At 47.5% G+C, this 17,252-nt stretch overlaps 1 long non-coding RNA gene across 1 annotated transcript; it reads right to left on the bottom strand.

The window, feature by feature from the left end:
* Positions 1-1,193: 1,193 nt before the first annotated feature.
* LOC103184688 lies at positions 1,194-15,786 on the bottom strand. The gene is made up of 3 exons (XR_488549.1): positions 15,771-15,786; positions 7,128-7,252; positions 1,194-1,681 (listed from the first exon to the last, which is right to left on the bottom strand). It is a non-coding gene; the product is annotated as an uncharacterized LOC103184688 (long non-coding RNA).
* Between the last annotated feature and the right edge of the window lie 1,466 nt (positions 15,787-17,252).

Consider the following 17,252-nt stretch of genomic DNA (forward strand, 5'->3'; position numbering starts at 1 on the left):
CATTGTCAAAGCACTCTCTGGGGGCCCCAAAAATCGGCTCTCGCCAACCTGCGCCTAACACTCTTAGCATCCAAAGGGCGCAACTGGAAAAGCGAAGGGAGTGACAATCCCTACAAAATGCAGTCACTACACGGTCAATGCTGTGAGGCATTTTGTGACGCCCTCCTGACATGAAATGTTCTCTAGTGAGACCGAGCGCTATCGAGGAATCTCACTGATTTCAGTGGCTCTTCAGTTGCTGCTTCGAGGAGTCACTGTGTGTGCATCACACGCACTGGAGACTCGTGGTTTGACCAGGAAGGAGCTGGATGGCCTCTGTTCTCGTGAAGAACACGTGGGGCAGGTTTTAGGTTTGTATGAGATCACAGAATGTCATAAGGCTCAGGTGAAACCCACCTGCTTTCACTGCCTCCACAGGGCCTTTGACCTAATGCCTTATGATTAAACTGGAAGCCATGGGAATACGTGGCCAAATCTTGGATTTAATCAGGAATGTGTATCCCAGCTCCAAGATCCGTGTAATCCGTGGATGGTGGAGTCACTGAGCCCATCCCTCTGATGATGTGCTGTTGGCGGGCTCACCTGGGCACCTCCTGCACTGCACTCACCATCATGGAGATCTCCCTGTGTCTGGGGTGGATTGTGCACCCTCTCCCCGGAGGGATGCACTCTGCTCTCCTAATTCCGGAGAGTGTTAGGCGCAGGTTGGCAAAAGCCAAGGGTTGGAGACCCCAGAGTGTGGGTTGGGGTAACTGCTGGAGTCTAACCAGCTAAACCACGTCGTTTGCCATTGAAAGCACCGTCTGGTTCCACACATACACTTACACACACCCCCACACACACACATACACCCTCACACACGCACACTCCCCCACGCAGCCTCCCTCACACACATACACTCTCAAACACACATCCTCACACACACACACACAGACACACACATACATCGTCACTCACACGCACACAATCTCACACACTCACGCAAACACTCCCTCCAACATACCATCAAACACACACACGCATTGAGTAGGACCACTTCATCTTGAAGTTGCCCTCCTAGTGCTGGCCAGTAGGACACTCTCCGATCACACGCTCCGTCAGTGTTCCAGAGTGCAATTGAGGCTTCTACCCACCAAGAAGGGTGACCCTAGTGAGACCGAGAACTATAGATGGATCTCACCGACTTCAGTGGCTTTGGATTTTCACTGCACGTGTATCGTGGTTTAATCAGGAAGGAACAGGCTGGATTCCATTCTCGTGAGGAATGTGTGGGGCAGGTTTTAGGTTTGCACGAGATTGAGGAAGGTAGTAAGGCTCAGGGGAAACCTGCTTACAATACGTCCATTGCCTCCTCAAGACCTGTGACCTCGTGCCTCATGAATCCCTCACGTTAAAACTGGAAGCCATGGGAATACGTGGCCAAATCTTGGGATTTTATCAGGAGTGTGTATCTCAGTAAGGGTTGATGGTGGAGTCGCTGAGCCCATCCCTCTGGAACGCAGGGTAAGGCAAGGCTGCCCACTGTCACCCTCTCCGTTCGATGTGTTGATCAACGAGGTGTTGGATGGCGTGGAGAGGGAAGGACTCTGTTCCAGGCTTCCTGACAGATCCTCTGTTTGTTGATGATGTGCTCCACTGCACCTCCTGCACTGCACTCACCGTCCCGGAGATCTCCCTGTATCTGGGGGCGGAAAGCAAAGTAAAGTAACGTGACTAACCTCCCCATTTCCTCGTTTACCATCTTAAATTGATGAGGTACCCCTGCAAGTGAGCGTTGTTGTTGCTGTCGCTGTTGCAGTCTTGTGGCGCCGACTCAGTGGAAATAATTTCTCGCTGTTGACCCGCAAAAACCCCTCACCATTTTAAAGACCTCTCGATCTTCTTTGTTCCGCCAGTAAAAAAGACCCTCGGTTCCTCCAATCTCTCCCGATCGACCGAACCACTCATCCCCCAGTAAATCTCCTCTGCAACCCCAGTGTCGCTTTGATGTCTTTCACGAGGTGGGGCGACCAAATCTACACACAATATGCTAACTGTGGTCCAGCTAATGACTTATATACATTTAGCATTACCTCTTGCTTTTCAATTCTATACCCCTCGTGACAAATACCACAAACACACACACACCGCAAACGCCCCCTTGTGGCCAATACCACACACAGACCCACACACACACACACACACACACACGCACGCGCGCGCCCTCGTGACAAACACCACGCAGACCACACAAGTGCCTACTTGTGCTAAAAACAACCGCACGCCACGCACCCGGCAAACACCACGCGCACACACGCGCGCGCGCGCACACGATCACTCACACACACACACACAACACGCTCACTCCTAGCAAACCCCCACACACCGCGCTCCCCTTGTGCCGAAAGCACCACGCATACCCACACACAACCCGTGACAAACACCAGACCCGTCCCGGGCGCGCGTACACGCACCCCCACACGTGCACGCACGCACGCACGACGCACGCACGCACACCCACTCGCACAGACACACGCGCGTGCACGCGCGCGCGCGCACGCGCACACACACGCGCGCGCACACTCGAGCACGCACAAACGTGTACACAGACGACTCAAGCACGCAACACACACCCGCGCGCGCACACACACACACACACATGCACGCACGCACGTGCGCACACCCGCGCATACACTCTCACATACACGCGCGCACACACACACACTCACATACAGACCACAACGCCCTCTTGGGGCAAACACCACACATACACAACCTTGTGCCCAAACCATCACACACACAGATACACACATGTCCTCCCACACTGGGTGTATGACGTCGAGTGAGTCAGGAGTAAGCGTTGATCAGTACTTTATTGCTGTCCAAATAACAAGTAAACTTGTTGTCTTCACCGTCTGAGTGCAGTGATTGTTTTGTACCTTCAGGACCCTCAGTGGTTCCAATTTCCTCCCTGTTCCCCACACTTACCATTTGTCCATTTTCCATATAGATCGTTCCTTGCACCCCTTTCCTTTCACCAGCTCCCTTGCACACCTTCCTCATCCCCTTCTCGCACCCTCTCCATCCCTCACTCCTCCCCCCCACCTCTTGTCTTCTTCAATCAGTCTTGCCGGGTTCTCTATGGCCCCGTCATGTCCATTCCTGCTTTGGCCTTGAACATAAGGTCCTGCTTCTTGTTGGGCCATCTTGCCCATGTCTGTGCGCCATTCTCTGCAGTCTCTCCTTCCCCTTCACAATGTGGAAGCCAATCACAACAACAACAACAACAACAAACTACATGTGTGCAGCGCCTTTCACATCAGGAGGAAGTCCCAAGGCGCTGAACATTCAGGGATCCGCATCCGAGCTGGTGGTTGGGATCAGGAGGGGTGGTGGGTGGGAGCGTGGGGTAGGACGGTGACTGAAGGCACGGTCGAAGAGGAGGGTATTGAGAGGGGTCTTGAAAAGGTTATTCTCCTCTTTTTTCCAGGTTTCCCAGTTGCCTTTGAGGAATTTTGAGAAACAATTAGACCAGCTGCGTCTCTCCAGTCAGAGGAGACAACTCAAGAGATGTCTACATTTTAACTGGAATTGAAAACGTTAACCCAGATCAATGCTTTAGGATGCACCAAAGACAATAGAACAATAGGTTGGTAGTCGATTGGCAGATCGCTTTTCCGGAGGTAATAATGCCTTCAAAAAAAAGAAATAATAATAACGAATGGGTCACTCAATCCATGACTGTTTGTGGGACGCTGCTGTGCTCAATTGGCTGCTGCTTTTCACCCACAAAAATACACAGTCAATTCACTTTATAGTATATTCTGCGAAGCACTTTGAGACGTCTCGAAGACGTGGTAAGGCGCTACATCAAACGCAAAGATTATTATATTAATCAGCTGTGCTTCCTAGTGATCAGGGAGCTAGTCGCTCAGTCATACCCCGTCCTGAGCACCTTCGGGTGAGGACAGGACCAGATTGATGGTGATTTTCTCCCCAGGTTCATCCACACACATGTATTGTTCTGGGCTTAATCCTTCGGGTCAACAGGTTTGAGTGCGGAGTTGGTGTGGTTGAACAAGTAGAAAACTGGGTTTATTTAGCTTTTTGTCGTCTGACCTGTTCCCCAGTCACACGCTGGTGATCACTTAACAGCACAAACACTTAATAAGTGCACAGCGTATTAACCCATTGCTGCCTGGGGCCATCGCATTTGTCAGCTCCCGGTGCAAGTCGCCATTTTCCATTTCTGGTTCGCGAATGTCGAATTGTGGGATTCGGGGAAACAGCGAACCTCTGACCGGCAAAGGCACAAAACAAGCCGGTGATTTTTCAGGCTTTGCCGTTTGGGATTCACAGTTCATTGTTTGTGAATTTTGTGCATCGTTAGTAACAATGAACTTGGACTTGGACCTTATATAGTCTAAACTGACTCTCCGGTGCAGGACTGGGAGAACACCACATTGTCGGAGGTGCTGTTCTTCGGGAGAGATATTAAACCGAGGTCCCGTCTGTGCCTGTTTTCAGATGAATGCTAAAGATCCTGTGGCGCTATTCAAAAAGAGAAGAGAGTTTCTCTCACACGGTGTCCTGGCCAACAATCCCTCAAATAAAACCAGTTATTCACTTATTCACTGTGTGGCTGTTTGTGGTACATTGTCATGTGCAAATTGGCTGTCGCGTTCTCCCACAAAATATACAGTCACTACACTTTATAGTAAAATCCTTTGAAGCTCTTTAAGACGATTCAACAATGTGATAAGGCGCAATATCAAATGAAAGGATTATTATTATTATTAATTAACCACCTGAATGGACTTTGCAAATAATGCAGTTGAGACGCTATTGTTTCCTTAACCAAAGGACATTAATATAATAATCTTTGTATTTTGATATAGCGCCCTATCACATCGCCGAAATGTCTCACAGCGCTTCACAGGATTTACCGTAAAGTGTAGTGATTGTGAATTTTGTAGGCGAACGCAGCAGCTAATTTGCACACTGCGACGTCCCACAAACAGCTGGACTGATGGGCTGAACGTCTTGTCTCTCTGTTGGGTGTAAAAGTTCTCAGGGGAAAATCAGTGAGATCTGTCTCAGCCAAGAACACAGGCCCACAGCAGACATCTCCCCCTGATTCAGCATCAATTGATATTATCGCTTCTGTGGGATGTGTCGCCATTGCCCACTTCACTCGCTCCCTCTCCTCCTTGAAACCTGCCTCAAGACCTTTGGTTTCACCTCCCCCTCCCCTGCCTCCCCCTCAACCCCTGATTAGGCTCTCAGCCGGCTCTGCAAAGCGCTTTGAGACATCCTCCCGACACGAAAACGCCGTGTAAATGTTAAACTGTTGCATTGATCCTTCTTTAAACCCATTTTGACCAGAGACTAGGTGTCTTCTTCACATATTTCCATCCCCATCCCTGTCAGCTCTAATGACAAGAGAGGAGTAATGACAATTATTACATTCGCTCCATGTGCCTTCACATCAGGAGGACGCCTCAAAGAGCTTCACAGGATTTACTGTAAAGTGCAGTGACTGTGCGTTTTGAGGGCGAACACGGCAGACAACTTGCACACGGCAATGTCCCACAAACAACCTCGAGCGAGTGACCAATTTTGTTTGGTGGACTGTTGGCCAGGTCACCGGGAGAGAGAGAGAGAGAAACTCCCTTCTCTTCTTGATCTTTAACGTGCACTTGAACAGAGAGACGGGACCTCGGTTTAATGTCCCGTTGGTAGGACAGCACCTCCACCAATGCAACACACCCTCCCAGCCCTGCGTTGGAGCATCAGCCTGGACCATCTGAGTTGCAAGCCCTGATGTGGAACTTGAAACCCACAACCTTCTGACTCTGAGGTGAGGTTGAGCCAGGCTGACACACCGCGTGGGGAAATAGATTGAACGAATATGGAAATGATGAAACAGTGAGGGGAGGGTTGGCGGAGCAAGGGAAAATGATAAATTCAGTTGGAAATGGGGTCTCCACTTTTCCGGGTGAGTTCACTTCAAAACTGATAGATGCCGTCAGCTGTCAGTATTGTTGAGCTTAAATGTTGTGAAGTAATTCCAGATGTAATGGCAGAGGACAGGAGAAATAAAACCCTGACGCTAGTGAGACCTGACGTATCAGCAGGTAAACCTATAGACTGCTTCGCCATCAAAGCTAAAACCTCCCCGCCTCGAGCACCGTTGATCTGGTCCCAAAACGTAGTGGGTTCTTGCGCAGGATGTGTCCCAAGTTTGGATGAGGAAGTCAAAGCGCAAGAGCCCCACCGCGCACTTGGAACCAGACGAGTTGTGTTGAAGGTCCCCGATCGTCTCGGGGCGGCCAGTTTGCGCACAGCAACGTCCCACAAACAGCCATGAGGTGATTGACCCGATTTTATTCGGGGGAAACTGGGAGAATTTGGGCACTCAAACCACGGCTGTGTGTGGGACACCGCGGTAAGTAGAGACCCGGTCGTTAGCCGATTGGCGGATCGCTTTTCCGGGGGCAATAAACCCTTCAAAAAAAAATGATAATAATAATTTGGTCACTTCAATCCACGACTGTTTGCGGGACGCTGCTGTGCGCAATTGGCTGCCGCCTTTCGCTCACAAAATACACAGTCAATTCACTTTGCGGCGTACTCCGTGAAGCGCTTTGAGACGCCTCGAAAACGTGATAAGGCTCTGTATCAAATGCAAGTATTGTTATTTATTATTAAAGCCCACACTCAGCGATCACTGAATTCAGAGGCACTGAGCAGTTTCGATTTGCTGGGTGATCCGCTCTGAACTTTGCTCTGAAACAAAACGTGATGCCCGGGAAAAACATCAAACCCCATGTGTCACTTCTGACTTGAACTTGTTCCCCTCGCCACCTCCACTCCCCACCCCCCCCTCCCTCCACCCTCAACCCTTTTTTTGCTAGCTTCCTCCTTGCCTTAAGTGCAAACTCTTACTCACAGGCAGAGGTTATTTAAAATGCTGTGTGGGCGGGGAAAATCCCCGGTGCTTTAGTTCAAAGGAAATCCTCAACTCAGAAATTAACCACAGAGTTTCAGCACCCACGCCCAAACAATTCCGTTTAACCCCTTCACTCAGAAACCGAGGCTCGATGTGAAGTCCTGCTACTACTCGTGTCAGAAAATTAGTCACTTACTTTATCACTGTCAGCGCCTGGTCCATTCTCTCACCCTCCCGTCTCTGCGTCGGAAGGTTGTGGATTCAAATCCCACTCGAGACTCGTCTAGAGCTCGCGGTCTCGGCTGACTCTCCAGTGGAACACTGTCAAAAGAGTTATTGCCCTTCAGATGAGACGTTAAACCAAAGACTTTCCCTGATCGGGTGGACGTTAAACAATAATAATAATAATCCTTGGATTTGATACAGCGCCTTATCGCGTCTTCGAGACGTCTCAAAGCGCTTCACGGAATATAACGCAAAGTGTAGCGACTGTACGTTTTCTGGGCGAAACTCGGCAGCCAATTTCGCGATTGATATGTTAAAGACCTGGCGACGCTATTCAAAAAGGGAAGTATCCCCCGCGGATAAACAAAACCCCCAAATACTGCAGATGCTGGAAAATCTGAAAACAAAAACCGAAATCGCTGGGAACACTCAGCAGGTCAGACGGCATCTCTAGAGAGAGGAAAGTGAGTCAATGTTTCGGGTCCACGACTGCTTCGTCAGAACAGACGAAACTGACAAAACATCCCCCAGATAAAAATGGTCACTCACTTGATGGCTGTTTGTGGGACGTTGCTGTGTGAACTTGGTTGCCCCATTTGCCCACAAAATAAATACAGTCATTCCATTTCACAGTAAAATCCTGTGAAACGCTCGTCAACATCTTGTTGACATGATATGTTATTATGTCAAGTGCAAGGACTATTATTATTATTATTATTATTATTATTATAACGATGATGATTCAATTCCAAGACGGTCTGACTTCTTCAGGGAGCAATAAACCAATTTGTAAAGTTGATCTGTTAGAAGTGTTTTGTTTATTTTATATAAATGTTGATTTTGTGACCAACTTTATGAATTTTCACAATAATAACAATCCTTACTTTTCATCTCGATGAGGTGACTATAATATATATGTATTATTGGAATAGCACCTTCCACATTGGGAGGATGTCTCAAAGTGCTTCATTCTTTTTTTTACTATAACGTGTGGCGATCGTGTGTTTTGCGAATAAATCTACAGAATCTTGAATTATAAGACTGCGGCCTCAAGGCCAACACCGTGAAGATTTTCAGACCGGAAGTATATAAGTTCTAGATTATGGTCTGTGGTGTTTCCAACCACTGCTGCTGCGGGAGTTTGGGGAATGAGGGAGTGCAGCTTTAAGAGAAGTGGGTGGTGGAGTGAGGCCACGGCTGTGTGAGGAGCGCTGACTCAGGGGGAAAGCAGAGGGAAGCAGCGATATTCTGGCAGATACCAACGAACGAACGGAACGAACGAGATGGGAAGAATCCTGTGGATGGTTGGTTCTAATCTGGCAGCACTTTGTGTGACCTCCGCACCTCCTCTTCACAAACACTCCGAACCTTCAGTTGTCCATCGTGGTATATCTCGGCACTGTGAGCTTGTCAACCACAGCTTTGATGTATTATCTGAGCAGGAACCCTACATCATATCACGGAACGAACACAACACCATCTCGAGCCAGAAAACAGCCAAGGAACACATGAGATGCAGTGACTCTCCACATTTACATAAATATATATATATATAACGTGTATATACACACACGCGGTAAATATATAATTTATGGTCAACCAGATGTCTGACACATGCGGAAACCCATCACCATGCTGAAGAATATCCAAACCAGACAGGTTTCCATGCCTCCCACATACACATGGAAATTCCAGAGATAAATTGTTGGAATGGAATTCACATTCAAAAATATATGAATATGTATATTAAACACACACACATATTATATATATGTAAATACTGTATATCTAGAGCTAATTACAGCGCAAAGCATGATTATTTTCTGGGGGATTGTTGGCCAGGACCTCTGACAATACAGCCCCCCCCACCCCCAGCACTGCACTTTAGCGTCAGTCTAGACTGTGAGCTCAAAGTCCCGACGTGGGGCTTGAACCCGCAACATGGTGACTCAGAGGCGAGACTTAGCCAGGCTGGTCCTTACATTACATCAATGGAGTCCTGTAGCTCAGTGGTTAGAGCGCTCGCTTTGCAAGTGAGAGACCTGGGTTCGATTCCCGGCAGGGCGAAACCTTGGGCAAGTTTCCTTTCCTTACCCCCACACGCCTGATAATAATCCCTCAAAAAAAACATTTCAATCCATGACTGTTTGTGTGCAATTGGCTGCCGCGTTTCGCCCACAAATATAGTCAATTCACTTTACAGTCTATTCTTGGAAGTGCTTTGAGACGTCAAGAAGACGTGAAAAGCGCTATATCAAATACAAGGATTATTATTATTATTATTATTATTAATTCTGCTCAAATTTGGAGTGACTGTGAGGAAGTGCATAAGAACAGCCTTGAGATCAGTTTCGCCAGCTCTCTTGCCATCTCCAGTGTGGTTTACATGAATCTACATTACAATAACGACTACAACAACTTGCACTTATATCGCGACCTTCACATGGGGTAGAGTCCCGGACGGAACGTTTACTGTTCTGTAAATAGACTGGAATCGAGTGACTGGGGACTGAGTGACTGACTGGGAATGTGTATTCCAGGAGGTCTCCCCTTGAGGTGTGCGACAATTGTCAGCCTCTTGTGAGGCAGGATGGTGTAGTGCGTGCCTGCCACGGCTAGCTACAGTCAAAGTGAATTGCCATGGCTGCCATGTGTTCGTGGAGCTATGATATTCCTGTGGGAGGTCGGGTTTACCACCACCGATGAACTGTTCATCTCACAGCCACATGTGCCAAGCCCCGCAGCCAGTGAGCAGATGTGTCGTTTGCTTTGAGGGTAAGTTAGCTTCCGACGTAAGGCCATCTTCCCTATTTCCTCCCCAATTTTCTCTCTGCGTCTTCACACGGACGTGTTAGTGCCTTTGTTTAATGTCATCACTCATTTTATGATAAGATAGAAAATCAGGGTTTGCTCCCAAATATCTTACTTTGCCACGGGTGGGAATAATAATAATAATCATAATAAAATGAAGTGTATAAACATCTTGGAATAGTGCTGGAATAAATAATAATAACAATAATTATCCTTTCACACACTCTGACCTCTCTATCCATGGCCTCCTACGCTGTTCAAACGAAGCACAACACAAGCTCGAAGAACAGCGCTTCATAATATAATAATAATAATCTTCCTCATCGACCACCTCAGGACCTTGTGGCCTCTGGCCTCAACACTGATTTTAACCACTTCAAACCTTAAACACAGCTCCCAGTTTCTCTCAGCCTTATCTCTTTATCTCCCGCTTCCCCCTCCTCTATAACCATTCACACATCCTCTGGGTATGAGACAAATCTTTTCTTTCTATAATCTCCCACTATTGCCTTCTTTTGCTTTGCACCATCAACACCTCGTCTTCTGTCCCACACCTAAATTTTTCCTTTGTCTTTCTTTCCCAGCTCCCTCCTCTGCTTGTCCTAATAATCTGCTCCCTTCCCCCAATTCTGATGAAAGCTTATCGACCTGAAATGGTAACTCGTTTTCCTCTCTCCATAGATGCTGCCTGACCTGCTGCGCGCAAGTCAATATCAGGGGTCGCCCACCGTATAGAAGAGCGGCCCCGAAAAAGGGAATGCAACGTAAAGAACAAAATGCTTTGTGTTGGGATGCGGAGAAAAGTAGTGAAATGAAAGATGTACTTTGTGGTTTTCTGCGGTTATTGTTGTACCAAATATCATATTTTCAAATAAATATATATTTTCAGCAAAAAAAAAGATGCTGCCTGACCCCCTGCGGGTTTCCAGCGACTTCTGATTTTATAATAATCCTTGCGTTTGATATAGCTCCTTATCACGTATTTGTGACATCTCAAAGCGCTTCACAGAATATACTGTAAAGCGAATTGACTGTATTTTGTGGACGAAATGGCAGCCAATTGCACACAGCAGTGTCCCACAAACAGTCGTGGGTTGAGTTTTATAAAGGATTTTTTTTAAGGGATTATTCCCCCCAGAAAGCGATCCGCCAATTGACTAACAAGCGGGTTCCTTTTTATTGCTCGGTAAACACAGTGGCTTGAAATTGAAAGTTGTTTCTGAATATATAAGAAACATAAGCTTGGTACTTAAAACAGTTAAGTGCCAGAAATAAAATATTTGCTATTATTGCAATTGCAATACCAGTAAATAACTTACTGTTTTGGTATATTCGATTCGATGATCCAACAACTGAAAATATTGATATTGACTGTGTATTTTACACCAATTTAGCACAGCAACGTTCCCACAAATAGCCGTGAAATGAATGATCGATATTATCTGAGTGATTGTCGACCACAACACCAGGAGAAACTCCCTTCTCTCTTCTTCCGTGAGGGCCGTCTGTGTTCCCCCAGTACCGAACCATTCACTAAAGGGATTTTCGTTCTAACAAATCCATATGGTTTACTTTACGTAATAGTTTATTACATGTACATGTGTGACTAATCACATCATCCCATTGCCTGCAGGATTTATGTGCCACACACACTGATTAATTTTATACACATTACCTACAGGCTCTGAAGTTTTCTCTGGGCTGTACTTTATCGAAATAATTCTATCAGAGAATTATACAGCAAAGAAGGAGGCCATTCGGCCCATCGTGTCTGTGCTGGGTCTTTGAAAAGAGCTATCCAAATCAATCCCATTCCCCGTGCTCTCCCCATAGCCCTGCACACTTGTCCTCCCCAAATAATTATCTACTTCTCTCTTAAAAGTTGTTACCGAATCGGCTTCCACCAGCCTTTCAGGCAATGCATTCCAGATCCCAACAACTCGCTGTGTGACTGCTGTAAAGTGTATATTTTGCGAGCGAAACGGGGTCAGCCAGTTTGCACACAGCAACGTCCCACAAACAGCGATGGAGTGAGTGATCAATTTTAGCTCTGGGTTTATTGGCCGGGACACCAGGACAGAGAAACTCCCTTCTCTTTTTGAATAGTGCCATTGGGACCTTTAACATCTACCTGAACAGGCAGATGAGACCTCGGTTTAACTCCTCATCTCCGACAATGCAACGCTCTCCCCCCACCCCCACCACCAGTCCTGCTGATGAAAGGCGCCATACAAATGTAATTTTGTTGCTGTTGTTGTTGTTGCAGTTGGGCTATTTTTAGCTCACACTCCACCATATCTCAGAACACATAACAAAGCAAAGGGAATCAGCTGGAGCCTGCTGCTCGTGTCCTCTTCACGCTGCTCAATTTCCATAGCATTGGGAGGGCTGAGCACTCACCACTGTCTAGTTGAGTCTCAGCCTGGCTCAGTCACAGGCACTCTCTCCTCTTGAATCAGAAAGCTGTAGATTCAAACCACATGGCTGTTTGTGGGACGTTGCTGTGCACAAATTGGCTGCTGCATTCGCCTCGAAGTACACAGTCAATCCACTTGACAATAAATCCTGTGAAGCACTTTGGGATGTTCTCCTGACGTGAAAGGTTCTGTGCCAAATGCAGAGGGGGCTGTTGGTTCATAAGATTGGTTTGGATGAAGAAGGCTCTTCAGCCCATCTAAGCTGATCCTCCCAGTACATCCACCCTATTGTCCTCTCATCACGGCATCAAACTACTTTTTAAATGCTTTTTACATTTTTAAAAGCTAAGTTAGTTGTCTTAAAACCTCATTGCCAGGAAACGGAGGGAAGGGGATGAGGCTGGAACCCTGGACTCGGTTATAAAAGCAGCTTGCCTATCTGCTCAGGTAGACGTTAACATACAATGATGCTACAGTACAGTATTTGAAAAGAAAGGGGAATTTTAACCAGTGTCCCGGCCAAAACTCCCAGAATAATTGGTTTTTCACCTGCGAGCTGATTGTGAGGCCTTAATAATAATAATAATCCTTGCATTTGATATAGCGCTTTTCACGTCGGGAGGACGTCCCAAAGCACTTCACAGAACACACTGTAAAGTGAATTGACTGTATATTTGTGGGCCTTGCTGGTGTATTGAAGCAAATTGATTGCTGGGTTTGCCTACAACTACACCGACGCTCCACTTCACAAGAACTGTTAAGAGCTCTGAGACACTGCCCTGTGTGAAGAGCCCAATATAAATGTGAGTCGTTGTTGTATTTGCCTGAAAAAGTCCCCTCCAAACACTTGCAATGACACATGGTAGTGTTTTGAGATGCTGCGATTGTATTGGGCATAGAGAAGTCTTTAAGTTTGTTTTATTTCTCGTCACACTGTGCTTTTTCACCTCCAGGTTAAAGAATTCAATATTCAACTCACATTCTCAAGCAAATTGCTGCACGTTAACATCTGAGGATTACTTACAATAACATCTCAAAGAGGTATTCTGCAGGATATACTGCAAAGTGTAGTGACTGTGCATTTTGTGGCCAAATAAGGCAGCCAATTTGGGCACAACAATGTCCCCTTCACCCCCAGTGAGTGCTTGGACTGTGAGCTCAAAGTGCTCACCTAGGATTTGAACCCACAACCTCCTGACTCAAAGGCAAGAGAGCTGCTAACTGAGCCGGGCTAACACTGAGCCGGGCTAACACTGAGCCGGGCTAACACTGAGACGAGAGCAAGTGATCACCAGGCAGACACCTGAACCGTGGACAAATTCGATCTCCCGCCATCGGGCTCCGCCACTGTTAAGCGCTCCGAGACACCGTCCGACATGAAAAGGCGCTATACAAATACAAGTCGTAGTTAACCGCGGCTCATAAAAGTAACAGGTTCCAAATGAGTCTGAAATCCGTAATTTCCCCAAATCTGGCTGTATCTTAACCTGAAGACAAATCGATCTCATGGGATAAGGTGGTGTGAATTTGAGGCTCCTGAGGATGAGATCATCCCCACCCATGCCCCACCCCAACCCAGCCGTTCGGGGGGGGTGGGGGTGGGGTGGGGGGTGGGGAGGGGAGAGGGCGAGGGAGAGAGGAAAATCGAGATGAGTGATATTCCCGTAAAATATTTCAGAAGCAAAAAAAAAGACAAGAGGAACTTGCAGAGTCTGAAATATTCATGAGAGTGAAATCAAAGCACAAGGCGAGCAGTCTGCCTGCAGTGGGGGCTGTGAAGTACGGTGCTTTGTGTAGACCATCAGGACTGCAGTCTGCAGCAGTCAGAGAGATCGGGCCAAATTAAAGGGACTGAGGCCATTCGCGAGCCATTCCTTTTCCGGGGGTAAGAATCCTTTCCCCTTCCCCCCCCAAAAAATGTAATAATAATAATAATTTGGTCACTCAATCCACGACGCCTTGTGGGACACTGCTGTGCGCGCAAATGGCAGCCGCGTTTCGCCCACAAAACACACAGTCACTGCACTTCACGGTGTGTTACTGTGAAACGCTTTGAGACGTCTGGAAGACGTGAGATGTGAACAGTGCTATATCAAGTGCAAGGGTTATTATTATTGTTATTATTATTATTAATAGGAGCAGATTAGCTGAAGGGACATCCACCAATGGTTAGGCAAGCAGAGCGGGGACATTAATCAGACTCCCTCCGCCCCCTGAGCGAAGGGAGCAGGTGAGTCAGTAGGGTTTGAGGAGGTTGCGGAGGTAGAGTGGAGCAACAACAATAGCAAATTGTATTTATATAGTGCCTGACACGGAGTCCTCTGGTTTTGTGGGTAAAGAACTCGCCTCGCAACCTGGGTCCAACTCCTGGGCTGTGTGAAACGTTGGGCAAGTTTCCTTAATCCCATAGGTAGTGGATACACGCTCGCCTCGCAAGCAAGAGGACCCAAGTTCGATTCCCGGGCGGAGCAAAACCGTAGGCAAGTTTTCTTACTCCACGTGCTGCTGTTTACCTAGCAGTAAGAACCCAGTATATTCTGTGAAGCGTTTTGAGATGTCTCACAGACGTGATAAGGCACTATATCAAATGCAAAGATTATTATTATTATGAGTGCAAAGGACAATTTCAAGATCGACACCAGCAAGTTTTTCTTCACCCAGAGGTCAATTAATAACTGGAACAAGTTACCAGGAAGGATGGTTGAGGCAATTTCACAGGATGAGGGTTCAACGTTACGCTGGGAGGATGAGATCAGGGTGGCCTCCCTCCCCAGTTGTGACTCTCGCAAGCCAATCCCCGGGGGCGCTTGGAAGCCATTCCCAGAGGCGCTCGAGAAATCTTCCAAATTCCTGTCTAACCAGTCCGTCCGCAGCTGGAGGAGATCGTTTGGGCTGAGCTGATCATGTGAAACTGCGAGACAGACACCAGAGAGGAACCAGATCCCATCCCTGCTCTGTGCTGAGTTACTGATTTCAACAGTTGGCCTGAGTGCCCCTGGGCTGGGGGGGTGGGGGGGGGGGAGAATCAGCCAGCTTCCTTCTCCTGATCGTTATGTAGAGACACCCGACCTCCCTCCCCTCGATGGAACATCTATGTGTGAACATTGCTGGAAGATAGGATTAGATTTGGCAGTGATGTTCTTCACGGCTACTTAAGACTCTCGCTGACTTGGCTCACATAATAGTAATAATAATAATAATCCTTACCTCTGTTACAGCCCCTTTCAAGTCCGGGGCATGTCTCAAAGCACTTCACATCATTTACCCCCGGTGTAGTGACTGTTTATTTTGTAAGGTGATGGCAGCAGCTAATTTGCTCACGGCAAAATCCCACAAACAGCTGTGCAAGTGAACTCACAACATGCCGTGGGATCTTTAACATCCACCTCAATAGGGCACAGATGGGCCCTCGGTTTAATCGGTCCTCGGTCTCATCTGAAGGACGACACTCACGTCTGTGGGTGAGTATCGGGAGAGGAGACAAAAGTCTGCACAGTGGCTTCCAGCAGAGCCACGGACAGTTTGGTGTCTTGGTTGTGTCACGAGTTGTCCCCGATATATCTAATTTCCCGAGAGACGTAACGCAATGCCAAGAATGCTACCAGGAGGATATTCCCGATCCCAGTGCAAGAGGCAAGATTGCTTGACGGTTGTAAAGCCTGCCAGTGCTCCCTGCCCAGTTGCATTCCACGAATGACATTCCCGTAGTCCCATCAGGAGGTAGGAATGTTATACCTCTCCATCACGGGCTACAGGAAGCAGACAGCACTGCCCAATCCCCACGGTTACAGAGTTCCAAACCAGAAAGCATTGGGGATATTGAAAAGTATTTACCCAATCTTTATCTGCCGTCCCTAAACCTTGGCTCTTACCAACCTGAGCCTAACATTCTCCAGGATCAGGTAAAGTGCGTGCATCCCTCATCCCTCCGGGTAGAGAGTACGCGTTCTGTTTGAGACACAGGAAAATGTCCACGTGTACGTGACACATAGAACTCTCGGTTTGGTTTGGATTCTCTTAAGACACCTACGGTTTGTGTGTGTGTCAGACACCCGGCTGATGAAAAAACACAGGGTGACGTCAATTGCGTGATGGTTTCTTGAAATGTGGGTGTTACAGTGATTAGGATGTTTGTCACAAAATGTGGCATTTCAGATACAGATCTCAGACTTAAGACCTTTTTGAAAAATCTTAAAATTTAGACTGAAGGAGGGTGACTGGAGGCGCGGTCGAGGAAGAGGGTCTTGAGACGGGTCTTGAAGGAGGTGAGGGAGGGGGACTGTGGGATGGATTTCCAGAGGGTGGGGGCAGTGAGGCTTTAGGAGCTGTGGAAAACCACCCTTCGAGCATCGCACGATCACACATGTTAAGACATAAAGCTAAGGCCATGAGGCATGAGAGCGAGATAGAGAGAGAGAGAGAGAGAGAGAGAGATACAATGGGCTCTCAGGACACCCTCTTGATGTGAAAGGCACGGTATCAAGGATTATCATTATTATTTTCCGGACAACGAGACACGGATGTTATAGAAACCAAGTGCTCCAGCACAACCTTGCCGGCCGTTTAACCCACTCTCAGGGTATACTCCTCCAGTGAAGCCATCTCTGTCCTATTTCCAAACTCCCGCCCTTTCCCCATCCCCTCGAATCCCCTTCCTCCACACGCGCTAATCCAACTCCCTTCTAACTATCCCGACTCCGCTCCAGCCTTCACTCCAGTGACCCATTCCATCCTCCAGGAGGAAAAACACTTCCTAACTTCCCCCTTTTCACTCTCTGACTTTCAATACTTTTAATTTAGTTTTGATTTGATTTGCAATGAACAGGCAGCTTCTGTCGCCCGGTGTCTCGGCCAACAATCCGGCAAAA

The sequence above is a fragment of the Callorhinchus milii genome, unplaced genomic scaffold, assembly GCF_018977255.1.
Source record: "Callorhinchus milii isolate IMCB2004 unplaced genomic scaffold, IMCB_Cmil_1.0 Scaffold8, whole genome shotgun sequence".
NCBI lineage: Eukaryota > Metazoa > Chordata > Chondrichthyes > Chimaeriformes > Callorhinchidae > Callorhinchus > Callorhinchus milii.